This window comes from Labrus mixtus, chromosome 2, assembly GCF_963584025.1.
Source record: "Labrus mixtus chromosome 2, fLabMix1.1, whole genome shotgun sequence".
Lineage (NCBI taxonomy): Eukaryota > Metazoa > Chordata > Actinopteri > Labriformes > Labridae > Labrus > Labrus mixtus.
This window is the reverse complement of record NC_083613.1, coordinates 28,578,663-28,596,133: the sequence shown is the minus strand read 5'-3', so window position 1 is coordinate 28,596,133 and position 17,471 is coordinate 28,578,663. Positions and strand designations below refer to the sequence as shown.

The following is a 17,471-nucleotide window of genomic DNA, read 5'->3' as shown; positions in this document are numbered from 1 at the left end:
TTCGAGAGACGGCATGTCGCTGTGGATATACGAGCGTGGACTAGAGTGGGAGCGAACAAAGCACAGCGGCACTGATAGGCCGCGGCGCGCACGGAGTATGTGGAAATTGGCCGTTCATTTGCATAATCAAGGGTGGACTGAGCTGACAGAACAGTGTATAGTAGCCGCTTGCTATAGGAGGCTTAAAACCCACCACAACTCCACCTCTTTTCCTGTTACTATGGTTGATCGAAAGTTAGGTTGAGATAATAATTACAACATGGCCACTGCCATCGTTGGAATTCAAAGCATCTCTCCAGAAACCAATGGGTGATGTTGCTAAGACGTGTCAATGTTTTAGAAAGTCTACGGTTTTCACCTTTTAAGATGGAACTGATTTAACTCTTTCTTCCACTTTTCCTGAAGTCATCCGTTTTCTAACAGTAGCACAAATAATGCTTTATGCCAGCAAAAAGGTAGGTATTTGATTTGCCCTCGGGATCAATAAAGTATCTATCTATCTATCTAAGCATGACGTGCAAGCAGGAAATACAGACTGACTGGTGTTACAACATCAGCTTAAGCTGTTTGATAGACTTTTGGATCTCCTGTATCCATAATAGGTGAAAAGGTTGCAAGTTGTCAACATTATCACGTTTTAATTAATTACGATCCGGTATCAAGATTATTTTATCCACCGGTCCTATCTTGAATCCACATGAGATGAACTGAGGTTTAGATATGCATGAGTAAATGTAATCAGAAACTTCCCACAGAATATGCCATTGCCAAACATACACGGGACTAAACTCACATTTGAAACTGAAAATCCTGCATCCAAGCACTCACAGAGGAATGTGTTGTGTGCAGTGTGTGAAGTTCACCTGACCTTTAAATCAAAGGAATCTTACCTGCAGAATATGACACACATCGAACCAGTGAGTGGGCAGCACTGAAAAGTTTGGAGCTAATACTCACAGCTGCTATCTTGGATTTATAATGGATTCCCACGATGACCCTGTATCACAGAGGGGGGAAGGCGTCAAAAAACATCCATGGACACATTTCATAGCAAACACTGCAGTATCATCCACGACTTGTCATCTGCCAATTTCAAATTAGGAAACAAAATACTTCATCAAAATGTGCCAAAACAGGGCAAAGATAGCTGATTTGACTAGTAGTGAATGTAAACAGATGTAATACTTCCAAAACTGTTAAATGTCATAATGAAGGGAAACTATAAGTAGCCTTACTAATATTCTGTTTTCATTTATACCCCGCTATCTTGCAGTGTTATTTCCCTAGAAGGTGTTTTCATTCATTTGAGGGCTGGGATTAATTACACTCCTAAGAAAAATTGAACAAGCAGCTGTAACTATTACCAAAAAGGGACTGCAACGAAAAAAATTTGAAATGAAAGCCAGCCTTTTCACGCCTATATTCCCTTTCATGTGAAAAGTCAGGGCAGGAAGTTGATCTATAATTTGAGCTGAAAGGGATTTTACAATTCTGAGGCGCTCTTTCATTCACAGAAATGTTTCACATTACATGTAGGAGTTCAGCCCATTGCTGGTAGGATTTTTATTCATGAGCTATAGGCTAATGCAGCAGTTCCCAGAAAGAATAACCTTCTTACACATGCTGCCTCAGTTCTTTAAAATAACATCTTAGTAACATTGCATGACTTTAAGCAATTTAGTTTCATTTAGCAAATAGTTTCACCCAAACATGCACTGAATAAGACAGACGAATGAAAAATAATTAATAAGATATGATGCAAAAGTGCAAATACACCTACAGTAGCTTGTTTTAGGCCTTTAGAGAACAAATAGAAAAGTACATTTTGCAATAAGCTAACTTTTAGGGTCCTCTCTGACAACATTGGATTTACTTTTAGATACTGAAAGGGCATTTACAAAGTTAAAAATGCCGTAGCTTTAATGTTTCTCTCTTTACGGTTTTCATTCAGTAGATGGCATGATGTTATATGAAAGCAGAAAGCATTTAAACCTTTTACGTTTGAGGAAAGCTGTCTGCAGGCTTTGCTCTGCAGTCTTTCAGAGCGACAACAACAGGAAACATGAGGCTGCTGTGCCGCTGTCTGGAGGGCTGGCCTCACCGTAATGACTGGAGTCAGGTAACCAGCGGACACACACCGACTCTTTCCCCCCTCACAGACGGGCTCAGACACGAAGGGAGGCGGTGAGAGGGACTTTTCGCGACGGTTTCACGTTGTGTTTTTTTGTGTACCCACGTACCGACTTTGCTTCCGAAACAAAAGTAAAGAGAGGCTGTAAAAGTTCGACAAACTCATCGGCGTGTCGTTCATGTGACGGGTGGTGCGTTCAGGAGCTCAGCGAGGAGGCTACTCAGGTGTTCATCTGGCGCGAGGAAGTTTTTCGTCGCTTGCTGCTCTTTTTTTTTTTTTTTTTTTTTGCGACATAATTTATTAATCTGAAAGGAGGATTTCGCTGTTCGTTTGGTCGTGTTTCCACACCTTTCTTCTGGGTTTCTCTTTCCGCTTTCGGTCCATTTTGGGACGTAAAAAAAAAAAAAAAAACCATCAAGTGGACGCGTTTTTAAACAGGTATGTGCATTTTGACATTTTGACTGCTGTCTGTCATCGAGAAGTTGAAGTTAGTTGTAATTTGTGGTCGGTTGACAACTTCTGAAGCTGGGCCAAGTTGTGGAAGTGAGTTCAGCCTATAGTTGGAGAGCCCAGGCAGCTGTTGACTTTTCTGACCCCTGTTAAGCATTAGCCTACTAACCAAAGAGTCAAACAATGACTAAAAACCTCTTTGAAAGTTAACGTGGTCGTTCATTTGTCACTTGCTGAAGTCAGTTGTTTTCTAACACCCTTTGGCTTTCGTAAGTAGCCTACTCATCCTTAAAAATATATAAATTGCACTTCGGTAGCCTACAAACTTTTTATGTGCACAGTTGTGAGTTAACAGTAGCGTATCACCTTATCATAACCTAAATACCGTTTAAGATATGCATTGATGTTTCTGCTGTGTTTTACTTTATTTATTTTATTTTTTTACTCTAGGTTTTTTTTTTTTTATTGCATCCTCTTTCTCACTACAGTTTTATGAGTATGCAAAGCCACGAGCCTGCAGGGCATTTACAACAGTTTATGTTGCAGTGGTTAAGATAGCACTGGTATCTTTTGACACTTTGCTTGCTGCTGTTGCAGTTGCATCTAGGCCTACATAACTAAATGTGCACACACACACACACACACACACACACACACACACACACACACACACACCTCTTACATAAAGCACAGTCAAGATCTCAAGTTCTGAACATCAGATTAACCACACATTTCCTCTTCTACCTCTCGTAAGAATGACTTGGCTACATTAACACTTGGCTGTCTCATCACTTTCTAAAACACTTAGGCTAGATACTTAAGCTTAAGCTTCATTAAAACAAGCCCATTTCTGCACAAGAAGCCATCAAACAAATGCTGCTTAGCATGCAGCTAAGCATACTGATTTACAAGCAGAAATCCCTGCAGGAGCTCCTGACGTTGCTCTTCTTCTGTCAGGCTAAAGAAGTGAGGGCCCGGAGGCCATCCGAGGGGGTGTTACCCCCCTCTGTCTTAATTTGACTCGCAGGAAAGAATAACTTTCTTGGGTTTGTTAACGAGCATACTTATGGACAAAGTTTCAAAGAGAAGCTCCACATGAGAGATCAGTGCACAGGATGTGTGGAAATCTAAATGTCACAGCAGCCAAAGAAGAAAGCTGATTACAATCCATGTCTTAGATGCTGTAATAGTGTTACTTTGTGTGTGTTTTAGTCACTTTAAACAGGGTTCTGAAACAACAATTTGTTGTCCATTTGGCTCCACGATTGGTCACGCTGTCGTGAATATTCTCAGCTGTGTGATTGCACGAGTGTAGTGTTGATATAGCTTGTCTTGAATTCTGGGGCACTTTGTGGTCTTAGTCACTCGTACAGCTCAACGCTGTCTTCTGTGATGAGTCATTGAGTAGATCTGACTCCTCCAATTCCCCCCCCCCCCCACCCCCCCCCCCCCCAAAGTTCTGGCTGATTCAGATGTCCTGACTGATCTGAGATAAAAACAAAAACAAAGGTGGAAACACACTGATTGCAGACATTTTGAAATCAGTCAATTCTGGGGACAAAACAAGTATGGCGTCAATCGGTAAAGTATCCTGAATAACACACTGCGGAAGTTCGTGAAAATAACAAACAAAATATAGTATAGAGGGGCTGATTTGGTCCATGTGTTAATCACTTTCAGAGCAGGTTTGATTTGAATCAGTAAAAATCTAATCAAATGCATGAAGGAGGAAGAGAGAGGGATAAGCAAGATAGCCGTTAAATACAGATGAAAGGGAAACCGTGTGGTAGTCAGCACCACCAATCAGCACGAGTCTTATCTTTACAAATCTTGTTGCAGAAGAGTCAGACTCTGACAACAGTGTAGAAGGAGATTAAACACTGAAAGATAGAGGGGAGGAGACGAAGGAGAAGCGGGAGTGATCAAATCCTCCCAATTCTTTGCTTGGAGAACTGGATGATGGATGAGCTTTCTTTCCTCACTGCTATTTTGCCCTTAGCAAAATCTCTGTCTGTCCACCCTCAGTGTAAGTGATACTGTAACCCCCCCCCCTCCCCCCACACACACACACACACACACACACACACAATTTTCCTTCCAACAGTTAAACATCATTAGAAATAATCTCCGCCGTGACTACTTGTACATTTCCATATTTAACTGAGCAACATGGGTTCTGAAGCATATTTGGACGCCTTTTTTCAAAATCCCGTTAGTCTCAGTAGGTGCCCTCGCTTTATGTCATGTAGCCACTTCTCTAACTGTGTGTTGAGATTGCACAAACACGCCGCAGGCTGTTATTATTATGGCTGTGCAGAGGATTAGACTCAGACGTCACCAGGTGAACAAAGATGGTTCATCTGGAAACAACAGATCAGTAACACCCTGACCACACAGGAGGAGGTTTTTCTTCCAGTAATGGAGATCTCAAATATTCAACAGAATAAACAAAGGGGGTTGTTTAGTTTTTTCTCAGTTAAATATTCCTGTTTTTGTACATACTGAAGTTGTCAACATTTTCATTGATACTTTTTGATACCATGTGATTGATAACCATAGAAACTCTGTAACTCTAATGATTGATAGTATCAAAACATCTACAGATCTTCAGTCATACTTTTGATCAAAATTCGTTGGCATGGTTTCAGTACCAACATATTTGTGCAATTCATGTATTTATTTTAAATGGCCAACAGGACACCCCGTGCACAGCCTAGTCGTTCTCAGGTGCGCACAGTTGCAGGAACATATGAAAAATAAATCAATAATCTGTGGCACACCGAAAGTAATTTAACTGTATTTCATTGTGAGCGAACAACGCAGGTGAACCTGAGGAAGCTACAGGCGAAATATGTGCCACGGATTATTGATTCAGTATGGAGCACGTAAAGCTTTGTCACTCACTACAGCAGTCATAGCCTAAGCTAATTTGCAATGCATGTCTTTAGATTGGTCTCTAAAATACATAATGGAATCATAAAGATACACCCAGGATTATTAAATCAGACCAATTAAAGGGTCTTTTAGAAACACAGAGCTTTTAGACTGACTGATGATGTCAGGGTTGTCAGAATTCAGAACTTAGATACGATCAATCAAATTAAAATTGATACCGCTTTTCCATACCACGGCAACAAAAACTTAACGTTGGGTCATTTCTTGTTTTTATCACCAAACATGCAATCAAACTCCTGCAAAATGCCGAAGTATGGAAGCGTTGAAAATGTATTTGTGCAATTTAGACACTGCTCTCTCTATTTTGCTCGAGGCAGTTTTTGGTTAAGAATAGGACTGAAGATATACTTTTTATTGAAGCTTCTTGACTTTTTGATACTACCTTTCATTGAAATTCCTGGGATGGTATCATTTTTAAAACACTTGGTATTTGAAGGTATCGAAGTATCAAACGTCTTGACAATTGTAGATGAAATAGATCTTCATGTGTTAAAATGGTGGAGTGGCCTTTTTAAAGCAGGTTAATCTCAGACGATTGTCTGTTTTAGTGTGAAATATGACTGCTTCACTGTCAACCGTGAGAATGATTGGAGTTGAGACATCAAAGCTAAATTGCTCCCCGGTAACCATATGACCTGCAGCATGTTTCTGCACTTAGCCCTGTCAGTCCTGACATACCTGAGATACCAGCCACGCCTCCTCATTCAAGGCACAACTCTGATTTCAGTGACTTCAGCTTCTGCTGGTCTTCAAATCCTTGTGTCATTGTAGTTCAACAAAAGGTGTTTTCAAACAGGCGTGTTTGAATCATTCTGCTTGTGTGTCTGTGTGAGGTATTTCTCATTTGTAACAATCTGATGACTGAAGGCCTTGGAGATTCAGGCAGACAGTGGGGGTGAAAAGGGGAGGAGGACAGAAAAAACATTTACCATCTTGTGTTTACTTAATGTCTGTACACATGCCCTTCTTTTGACACCAACAACAATGTATTAGTCAAGCAGACGAGGATTAGACGGTTAAGTAATGTGCTGTGGTTGTGAAGGTAATGGTGTGTGGAGATAACTGACAAAAAAAAAAAAACCTGAGCTGCCCCTGACAAGATAATATTTTAGCTTCTTAACGTCCCAGCATTTAACATCTTCATCATGAAAGTCTAGTAAGATGAAAGTGAAATTAAGCAGCTATTCCCTCCACTTATTACAAAAACATACACCCTCTCTAGTTTATGAAGTAAACCTAATTAAATCTTATTCAAAGCAGCCCCACAAGAAATCCGACATTCTTAAAGGAATAGTTGAATATGTTGTTTTTTTGTCTGTTTAGACACATTTCCATATACCACATTCATTGATATAATCATAATAAAAACGAAATAATTGTACTACTGATACCAGTATTAGAAATGCCACCTAAAATGTGATCACCATTTGACAGCCTGTGCACCAATCTGATACAGTAATCTAAGCCAAGAGACCAACCACAGAAATCCTTTCTTCCTTCCAACTTGCTGAAACAATGGATGCATTATCACCTGCACCCATAACTGTCGCAATGACGTTCATTTGCAAAACAGATCAACACCATACTGGAAATACGTGCCCTGAGAGTTTTGATTAGCACTTGAAATAAGGCTGTGTTCTGATTCAAAATCTGTTCTGATGGGAGAGAAAAGAAAAAAAACCTTTATGGGGAACTGGGTCAAAGCAACATAACTTCAGTCTCAGTGATATTTCCTTAAATAAACGATAAATACAAACATTTTAAACATAAAACGTAGATATCTGCTTTCGCAAATGAACTCTTCTGATTTCATGTATTTTATCAGTAGCTACACTAAATAAAGCGGTTTCATGTTCAAATTTCAGCATTTTATTGATCACTTTTTGGCGGACTGTGCACGGCTGGAGTGGCTGCAAGCCAAGCTGTGAATGTTTGCTAAGCCTATGTTGGCACTCTGTTTGTTTTAAAGTAAGTATTGCTTTATCTTGATATTTCAGAGGAGCCAGAGGACCCTTTCTTTTCTAAACGAAGTACCCAGTTGATTAAAACCAGTAAAAACCATGAATAAAGCAGCTTCACATCTTTCTCTAGCACTCTTAAGTAGAAAGATGTTTAAAAAGATTGATTTATTTCCTTTGTTTCTCAGTTATGACTCACTGTCAAACCACAATATAAAATAAAATTCTGTCATTAATTCCTGAGCCAAGCACTAAAATCTATTTTGAATAAAAACTTCCCAGAACAAGACAAGTCTGTATACTGCAATACAGTGTTTTTTTTAAATTCTGAAGATCAGGGCAATTCAGAGGACTGCTCATATTTTAAAAATTATAGTAACAACAATAATGGTAATAGAAAAAAGGTATAAAAGAGTAGGGTGTACAAAAACGTGTAGATTTAGAAGTCTATTTTAACAATTGAGTAAATAAAATAGAGGCTAGATCACAAATATCTCCCAACCCTGTGTAAGGTTTGGTTCTTAACACTTTCTCTTATATAAGTATAAGTATAATATAAGTGAAAGAGTGATATGATGCAAAATTAACTCAAGTCCAAAACACAAAAAAGTAACAATTGATTATCAGTCATCACATTGCAGCCGAGGTAAAGCATCTATGAAGTCTCCACAAATCACTCTGAACATAGTGGGTCTTTTCCTTACCCTAACACTGTAGAGGATACTGCAGACTAGTTTGACAACACCACAAACTGCAGCCTCAAAAACGTCCATTCATGCAATTCAGTTTCTCTCCAAAAACCCCCAAAAAATGGCATTCCTTGTTCGGTTAGTATTTGCCAGACGACGGGGTGGCTGAGTTTGTTTGTTTTAGCAATCCCACCTCTGAACACTGCAGGAAACAACTACCTGTAAAGTCTATTTTAAAAGCTGACGGTGCATGATTTCACATTAGTAATGGGCTCAGCTTTGGGTTACTTAAACCAAATGGGTTAAAGACAACAAACCTTCAATGAATCGCAGAGCTTGGGCCACATATTTTACACATGTGTGTATCTCTGTGGTGTGAGAGAGGAAAACATGGAGGTGGTTTCATGATTAAACTATGCCAGCAGTCTGTTCTTCCAAAGCGCTCGATAATGTGTGATGTTTTGTTTTTTTTGCCATTTAAATGTTAAGAAACGGTCTCTTCACTGCCAGTTTGAAAGAAACTCACCTGTTGCTAAATTTCAGCCCTTCATCCCACACTAAACTGATTTCCTGAGCCTGTCTTTGTTTGTGTGTTTCTAGTAGCTGTGTTTTTTTTTTTTTTCTTCTGAGCCTTGGCAGAAATTCATATGCAGAATAAACATCCTTTTCATCATCAGAGGAGGCTGGGAATGTCTGAACAGTTTCTGTTGCTGCTTACAAGCCGGCTCCCTTTCTGCTGTTCAGTTAAATGAAATATTCAGATTCTCGTTTCTCTGCTTAACATTGCTGCTTTATTGGCACAAGTTGTTTTCCTCAAGTCTGCAAGACTAATTACTGAATTTGTCAATCACACTTTAAAGGCAGTATCCTGGGAGGAGCAGTAGTGCAGATTAAGAAGCCTTGGCACATTGAAAGGAGGCCTTGTCAGACTATTAGGGATCAATGTTTTGCAAAGGGGGAGAAACACGACTACATCCACATCCAGTTTGAATGGACACAACTGACACATGTATACCTTTTGATAAATCATTTTTATACCCCGCAGCAGAAAACTAGCCTCACAGTTAGCTTATTCCTGTATCTACCATTCATTATAAGGGATAGGGATTACTCATTTTTATTGATATTGATAGCATTACATGAGAATCCTTAATGATCCGACTCCTTATCGATATCACAACGCTAGGTTTTGAACAAAAGTGTTCTAAGCTTTTTGGCCAAAACCTAAATGACTAAGTTACATTTGAACACATCATGATCATCATCATTTATTTAACTTCCCCTAATAGTCATTTAGCTGACCCGATCTTGAACACATCGTAAAGTGGCCTTATTTCTACTTGTTTAGTAAGCTAACGAGCTTTTATCATGCCAGTATTAAATTGTGTTTCCACATTGGATTACTAAGTATAAGGGATGGGGATCGAAAGCCGGTTCCATAAGGACCTGGTTCTGAGTTTTTCAAAACCTGAAAATCAATGACGTTTGAGCTTATCGATACTGCTATATCGAGTCTTGTTGGTCCTGTAACGTTACATCATACCTTGAGTCGAGTCGTGTCACATAAAGCCAATCCAGGGGCACTTACATAAATCAGTTCTTGCAAGGGGGACACACAACCTCAAGCCCATCCACATTGGGAGTCAATTAAACCAAAATGCAGTACCTTCTACTGTCTTCAGGTTAAAAGCAAATCGTCAACTCCGAGTATCATGGAGACACATTACTGGCTGACAGTCATGGCGCACCCAAACTTTGTTGCAAGTCTTGTTAGTTAAAGATGGTAAAATGGCATTTGTCTTCTGTACCTGTGCTCGGGCCAGTGGTGGACAACACATGATTTACCTGTCTGCGTCAAAGAGAGTGTACATTTAGTTGACTCGACGCGTTTAAGGATGTTGCCTGAAACCTGAGGAACAATTTGTGTTGCCGTAGTGAGCGGAAGCATTCACCTTTAGCCGCCTTTGACCCTGGTTCAGACATTGTGGTGTGTTGACCTTGCCCCTTGGTACAAATGACTTTTGAGCCAGATATTAGCAACTTTAACATCTCAGAATTTTTTTTAAACAGTTCATGAAAACAACCCAGACAAACAACCAAAACTACAAGATAATATTAGTACTTTATATTTGTTGGTCTTTGGCTAATTCTTAAAACTTTTATTTGAAGAAATTTGGATTGAAAAAGTTATTGTTTTGTCCATCTGACTGAGAATCTGGTTACTGTTTATCTGCGTGTTCCTTCAGCTCCTTTCAAACATTAAAAGCTGAACAAGTTTTGACGTGGACTTTGTACATAGTTTGTGAAAGGCTAGCTTTTTTCTTTTTCTTTGTCAGACATTAGTTTGTGAACATTTTAACAACCTGTCTTCATCATGTAGCCAACTCTGTTTCTTAATGTGGGTTTGAAGAACTTTCTGTACAGTACACAACACGGGAACATTTGCCTACTTGAAAGGCTCCTTGAATGATTTTAATCTGAGAAGAAAAGGATACATTGTTCCATTAAGATCTGAAAACAAAAGAAAATCTGAAAGATACAGACAGTGCGGTGACTTAATAACAAGGGGAAGACGATTTAAAAGTGAAATGAAAGGGCAAACCTGAGAACAATTACTTAAATCTAATTACCTATCAACTTCATAAAAACTTTAAAATAGCAACATGAAGAGGTCATATGGTCAGTTGAAATAGGATGAAATGTTGGAATTTAATTAAATCACGGATCCTCCTCCAGAACAGAAGAAAGAGGAGGCAGTCGTTATGATTTCTTTGAGGCTATACATGGTAACAATAAGGTGGGCTTGTGTTGTAAGGATGGGAAACCTCGGCCCTGCTGACATTCAGCTAATTGCAGAGGTGAAATCAAAGCAGCACACGGCTGAAATGAGCTCTGATGCTGTTTACATAGCTATACTACGAAAGGGATTTCATCCATGTCTTAGATAGAGCTGCATCAAATATTTGTCACATTTGTGAAACGGAGTGATTATTATTGAAATTAATTCTTCAGCGCCTTCAGGACTAACATCTCTGAGATGGGGACCAGCTGCTGGCTGAAAGACAAGTGTGTTGGCTCTAATTTCTCTAAGAATGATCTCGTATTCAGTTTGTTGTCTGCAGTGTTTGTAAGGAAGAATGAATGCAATGACTTTATGTATCCTCACTCGACATTGTCAAAGTGTCTGGACACCCACATTTTCTGATGTAATAGTACTGAATTAGCTGGATTGATGTGGTTTAATTCTGATTTAGACAGAAGTGATGTTCTGTTCGTGTTATGTGTGTAATTGTCACAGAGCTGGAGGCCCTGCAGCACACAGACCTACAGGCTTTTGACTCCATGACAATAGCCAAAATGAAGCGAGACCGGATTACACCAGTCCTGCATTCCTCTCCAAACCTGTTTGACACACACACACACACACACACACACACACACACACACACACACACACACACACACACACACACACACACACACACACACTTGCACACTAATCCTGCACACACAGACAGATAACTCAGGCCTATACCTGTCTTACATACGCTTGCAAAGAGTTGATGTGAACATGGCTAATCAGAAAAATCATTAAGTGAAAATTTTAAAAAATATCACGACGAGTCCCGCTCACTGCAACAACAGTATTGCATCATAAGGCCTTTTTACAATCCATTGATCTTCAAACCTTTGTTTGTTGTTATCCACTCCCCCGTGGAAATATGACCTATCTAAACCGTCTTTCCATTAACACAGTTAAAACCTCGCCATTATGCACAACGTGATGCACAAACCAACAACAAGCAGCTTCAGTGTAAACCCACACTGACGGCGTGCGTGGAGGCAGAGCCACCTCCTTTCAAAAAGAAGCTGCATTGCCTGGATTTCAGTGACATTTTGTTGGTGACCTATATGCCTCCAGAGTGTTGCTGTTGGATGAAAGAAAGCGCAAGAACCTTAATACTTATTTTGTCCTAAAAAAAAAAAAAGGGAATAACTATGTCTCTCCAAATCTTGTCAAAGTCTTCTTTCAGAAAATACCCACAGTGACAGACTATTCATTTCATTATCTTTTACCATGTGAAATAATTTCATGTTTAAATTATGACTTTTGAACTTATTTGAATCAGAATCAGAATCTTTTTCTTATTTTCAAGTACATTTACACATACAAGGAATGTGTATTGGTGCAAAAACAGTTAACAAAGGAAATACAGCAAAAATAGCAATAACTTAAATTAAATAAAATATAAGAAGTAATTACAAATACATATAAAAACACAAAATGTACAAAAGGTGCAGTATTAAAAGTCCAGTGAGCGCTAATGTAATGCATAAAACCAGTTTCAGCCTTCACATTAATAGCATATCAACGTAAAAAATAAATCACGTTTTTCTCATTGGTTATGGCAATGACCTTGAATTGAGTGTTTTGTTTAAAGGTCCCAACCCCAAAGTAGTAAAAATGTAGTTACTATATGTGGAGGAAGATAAATGTGTGCAGCAATTGGAGTCCAAGATAAATGTCCCCAAGGTGACAATAAAGCGCAGCATATCGTATGTATCATGTTGTTGTTTACTGTGTTGTAAAGACTAGAGTTTTTAATGACTACAGTCTCTCATAGCAAGACATCAATCAATGTATCAAAGTCAAAGTCAACTTTATTGTCAATGTATTGCTTGGTTGTGAAATGTATTTTTCATCATTAGGAAATGGAACTGCCCGGTGTACTGTATAACATTGTGTTTAAAGTAACTGGTAACACTGGGAGTCTTTTGAAGCAGCTGTGCATGTTTCTGCATGTGAGAAACGGACTAGATGGAAACTGTCACATGTCGTAAGGTGTCTCGGTGTGAACATGACGAGTGTCTTTGAGCTGGTTTTTCCCTGTAGATGCAGGCAGAGTGTGTATGTTGTGACGCAGCCTGCCGTGTTTTGTCAGGACTTGTCAGACCGGGTGTCTCAAACTCTGATCCTCTTCACTCGAGTTCATGTTTGGTTTTCTCGCTTTAACCTGTGCTTCCCCTGCAGGATTCCCCTTTTTATATGAAGTCTCCGTCTTACGTCTTTGCCATTCTCGCCTCTCCCTCTTGGTCATTTCTAAAGCTCTCTTCTTGATCTTCATGACTCGTCAGCTGTTAGCAAGGTGAGGTCATGAGGACTCAGTCTAGAGCTAGTGTTTGTTTCAACAGAGACTATAAAAGGAATCAACTCTGTTGACCTTTTACTTTCTTTCTCTGTTCATCTTTTCCTCTCTTTCCAATTTCATTTGCTGCCATCACACATACAGACTTCTTTTCCCGAGCCCTCTAAGATAGCCTTTAATTACAGACACATGCACACTTCTTGAGATGTGTATACAGTGTATGTCAGGCATGACAAGGACTCTGCTTACCAAACTACAAATATAATGTTAAAAGGCTGTAATGATATTCAGTTAGTGGCTCAGCGCCTTCATTCACATTGTCTCTGTTTCCCATGAAGCTCAGCAAGCCTGTAATCTTCACCTCTCTTCAAAGCCCCCCCCCCCCCCACACTGGAGTTCACCTCAGCGTTAAAAACCGGTGTTTCCGTTCTTATCACGAATGCTAATACGTGCCTCAACTGTCCTGTGCACAATGTTTGAGGAGATAAAGCTGCAGATAGAAGAGTCCCTGAATGCCTAAACACAGGGAGCACAGTGATTAAGTCAGTCTGTCCTGCAGAGTTGATAACACACTGTCTCCGGCTGTGAAGTCCCACAAGGTCAAGACTGAGTGCAGCAACTTGTGGAGCTGGCCAGTGAACTAACATGTTACTAATAATACCATGGTGTTACATTCAGTACAAACATTTTTTTAAATGCACATACATGGAAAAGTATTTTTGAAGTTTTAAAAATATCCCAAACAGTGTTTTTTTTATTACAACAGCCAAACATTTTATTTTGTCTTTACAATCTGTACACTATCCAACTTGGATAATATGCACACATGTTACGTCAATTTTCTGTGCTAGTGCCATAAACCTGAACCTAGTTGCAATAAAAAAGGAATTCAGATATTTCCTTTATCCTTTACTCTTCAAAACCAAGTAGGCCTTAAGCGCCTATTGTGTGGAACAAACGTCTTACTCTATTCTTTTTAACATAAGCTTGTCGGTATCTGCATGGATTTCAAAGTCCCTTGCCGGTCCCTTGTCATGATGCAACACTGTGAGACTCCAAGCCTTTGGCGTGATTAATGGCATTTAGACATCCAGTGTAACTCGTATATCGTTTGCATAAAAAACACAATTTAATTGGAGGAAAGGGGCGACTACATTGATCACATAGCTGTTGTCGTTTAACTGATTTACACCTTCAAAACTAAGTCAGTGTAAGAAATGTACAGTTGGACCCTTGCTACAATGTCACTTCTTCTCGGCTTGATTAAACGGGTAATCCTTCTTGTTAATAATACTCGATGAGCCAAGATGACTCATCGTGCTGCTTAGCATGTTATTCTTCGGCGTCATTATGCATATGTATGATCGGCCCGACCGTGTTAATCTCTGTAGTCCCTCTGCTGATTTGATGAGTGGATGACAAGGTTTAACAAAGGCTCCATCGTGCTGTCACGTCAGATCTGCTGCACAGCCTAATGGCGGTGGAACTGAAATTTTTCACCCCAAATCCCTCCAGATTTTTTTAAATTTAATTTTTGCAGCAGATGGGGATTTTGTCGCTGCTGGTGATCAGAAGCATGTGCAATATAAGGAACAACATTGAACATGTTGCCATATAGGCCTAAAGCTAACTTATTTACACCCGGATGGCTTGTCAGGCGTTGATATGCAGAGTTAAGAAAAGCAGCTCCATTCATTTGCAGGTCAAGCTCAACAATGATCCTTCTGATGCTAAATTAGATTTCAAGATTTGAAATAGAGTTAAAGGATTGGTTCAAATTCATCATAATACAACACTCACGAGCCCTTTGTAGACGGAGAGTTATTCGTTTTCTGGTAAACAAATACATTTGCCATCTTCAGGTCTGTCCTCGCACCTGAGCTTTATGTCAACCATCTGTGTGTTTGTGGGATGACACAATGACCACACTCCAGTTGCAACAAGCAACATGGACGCCTCCAGGAGTACCTTTTTGTATTGTTGGCTAATACCTGGAGATAATTACACACTACATGATGGAAATAACATGACACTATGTCCACAGGTGGAATGTGCTTGATACCATCAGTGTGATTGATTAAATGACACAACAAGTGGACTCAGTGAAACAAAAAGAGTAGTCTCTCGTCAATACGTCTGTCCACCTATAAGTCGGGCTCTGCAAAAGGTTTCTGCCTGTTGGAAGGACCTTTGTTCCTTCCCCACGGTTGCCAGGTGCTTGCTCATTGGTGGATTAATGTTGGTTAAATAAAGTAGTACGGACTAGACCGGTTCTTTATGTGTCATGATTGCGTTTGTTGTAATTGAGCTCTAAATGGATATAAATAGATCTATTGTTTGCTACTTTAAATGAGACTGGTAAAGCAAGGAGCAGCAGATTGTAAACAGCTCTTCATAAAACATATGAGGAGTAATGATCCAGCAAGGTGTTGAAGTTCACAATCCTGGTACTGGGGATTACTATCTAGCATGGACAGATCATTTCCACTGTTTACCTAGTGATTATAGAGCAAAAGATAAATAATTGCTGCCAGAATAATTTTCCAGAGTGTGGTTAACTCTGATCTGAATATATTAAACTGAAGGCCAATGTTTTTTAAATGGATTCACTTTCAAACTAGACGTGTTTAAAATTTAATGTCTCAGTGGTACCCTAAACAACCATGCGAGGCTGTTTTCAGTCAAAGTGCAGCGTGACTTGCTGTCAATCATCGATTTGTACATGTGGAGCCAAGTATGACTATTTTGTCAGTCAGATAGTGTGAACATCGAAATGGACCAGAACCAACGAGCAACGCTGAGCAACCCTAACCCTTCCAGTTGCCCCTTAAATCTTGAACGGTTACACTTTGAAAATCTCCACGTCGTGTAACTTTCTGGATCAGCCCAAATACAGATCAGATGGGTGTGTGTGGAGGGTGTGAGTTGTGTATGCAAGTGTTCGTTTACTGCACTGGGGTTTGTGGGCAGAGGCAAGTGAGGGCTAAGACCAGCCTACCTCCCGCTGAACAGAGACTCTATTGTGAGTATGTTCTTGTGTGTACATGTGTATGTGTGTGTGGTACCTGACAGGACACCATTCATCCTTATTATGGACAAATGAGAGCAAAGTCATTTTCTCCTTTTGAGGTGCTATTGTTTCATCGTAGTCTCCTCGCTCATCACGATTTAGCTGAATTGTCAGCACATTAAACTTGCTTTAGTCTAACCGCTGAACACCCGGACCTGTTGGAAGATTTCTTTTGATTTCCCCTCGCAGCGATGCCTTTGATGCTCTCTAGCTTCTGTTCTGCGGTTATGATTTGTGCCAGCTTACTGTATGTATCTGCAAAGTTAATGCTGTGGTAAATATGCGATTAGAAGGTTTTTGACATCTTTGAACCTTTTTGAAGTCACATAATTTGATTCTCTGTGTTACTACGGCGGTTCAGCTGCACTAGGACTGTCATGACTGCTAAATGCAGCTCTGAAAGACGACTCTGAGTCAGCCTGTGATGTAAATAGTTGACTTTGATAATCCCCAACACGCTCCATAGTGTACTACACTGTTAGCTCTGTGACGTAGAAAATACACACACATCACACATTAAACGTCCACCCATTACTGATTCAAACACACACACACACACACACACAGAGGAGGAATGCAGTGTTTTCATTTCCCCGACCCGAACTGTCAATCAGAGGAACTTGGCTGTGTGCTCTTGCAGCAGCACCATCCAAGTCACACAAATTCCATCCATACCACCCACCCACTCACACACAAACACACACACACACACTCACACTAACAGCCTCCCTCTGTGTGTCGGATTTATTTCTATGTAGATAAGAAGGATATCCATCTCCGATAATGTAATTTGTGCTGCAGTCTGTAAAGCAGCTGAAAATCAATAGCTGATGAAATAGCACTTTACAACAGATTGTCCGTGTCCATCCATCCATAGAGCGACTGGCTCTTTGATTACACCCTCCCCGCTTGATTTTTTTTTTTTTTTTTTTTACAGTTAGTTGGCCGTCTGTGTATTTCAGAGTCTTCCGGACCATTAGACAGTGACGACAGCTGAGGATGCACAAGTTCAGAGATCACGGTCGTTCAGATTGGATGTTCTGTCTGTAATCGTCTGGAGGACGGTGGTGC

At 39.9% G+C, this 17,471-nt stretch overlaps 1 protein-coding gene across 1 annotated transcript in view; it reads left to right on the top strand.

Moving 5' to 3' along the window:
* Nucleotides 1-4,485: 4,485 nt before the first annotated feature.
* The window catches only part of palm3 (paralemmin 3), a 35,289-nt gene continuing 22,303 nt past the window's right edge, over nucleotides 4,486-17,471 (top strand). The window contains exon 1 of the mRNA XM_061060268.1: nucleotides 4,486-4,497. The gene's annotated coding sequence lies outside the window, so the exon portion shown is untranslated. The remainder of the gene's footprint in view (nucleotides 4,498-17,471) is intronic.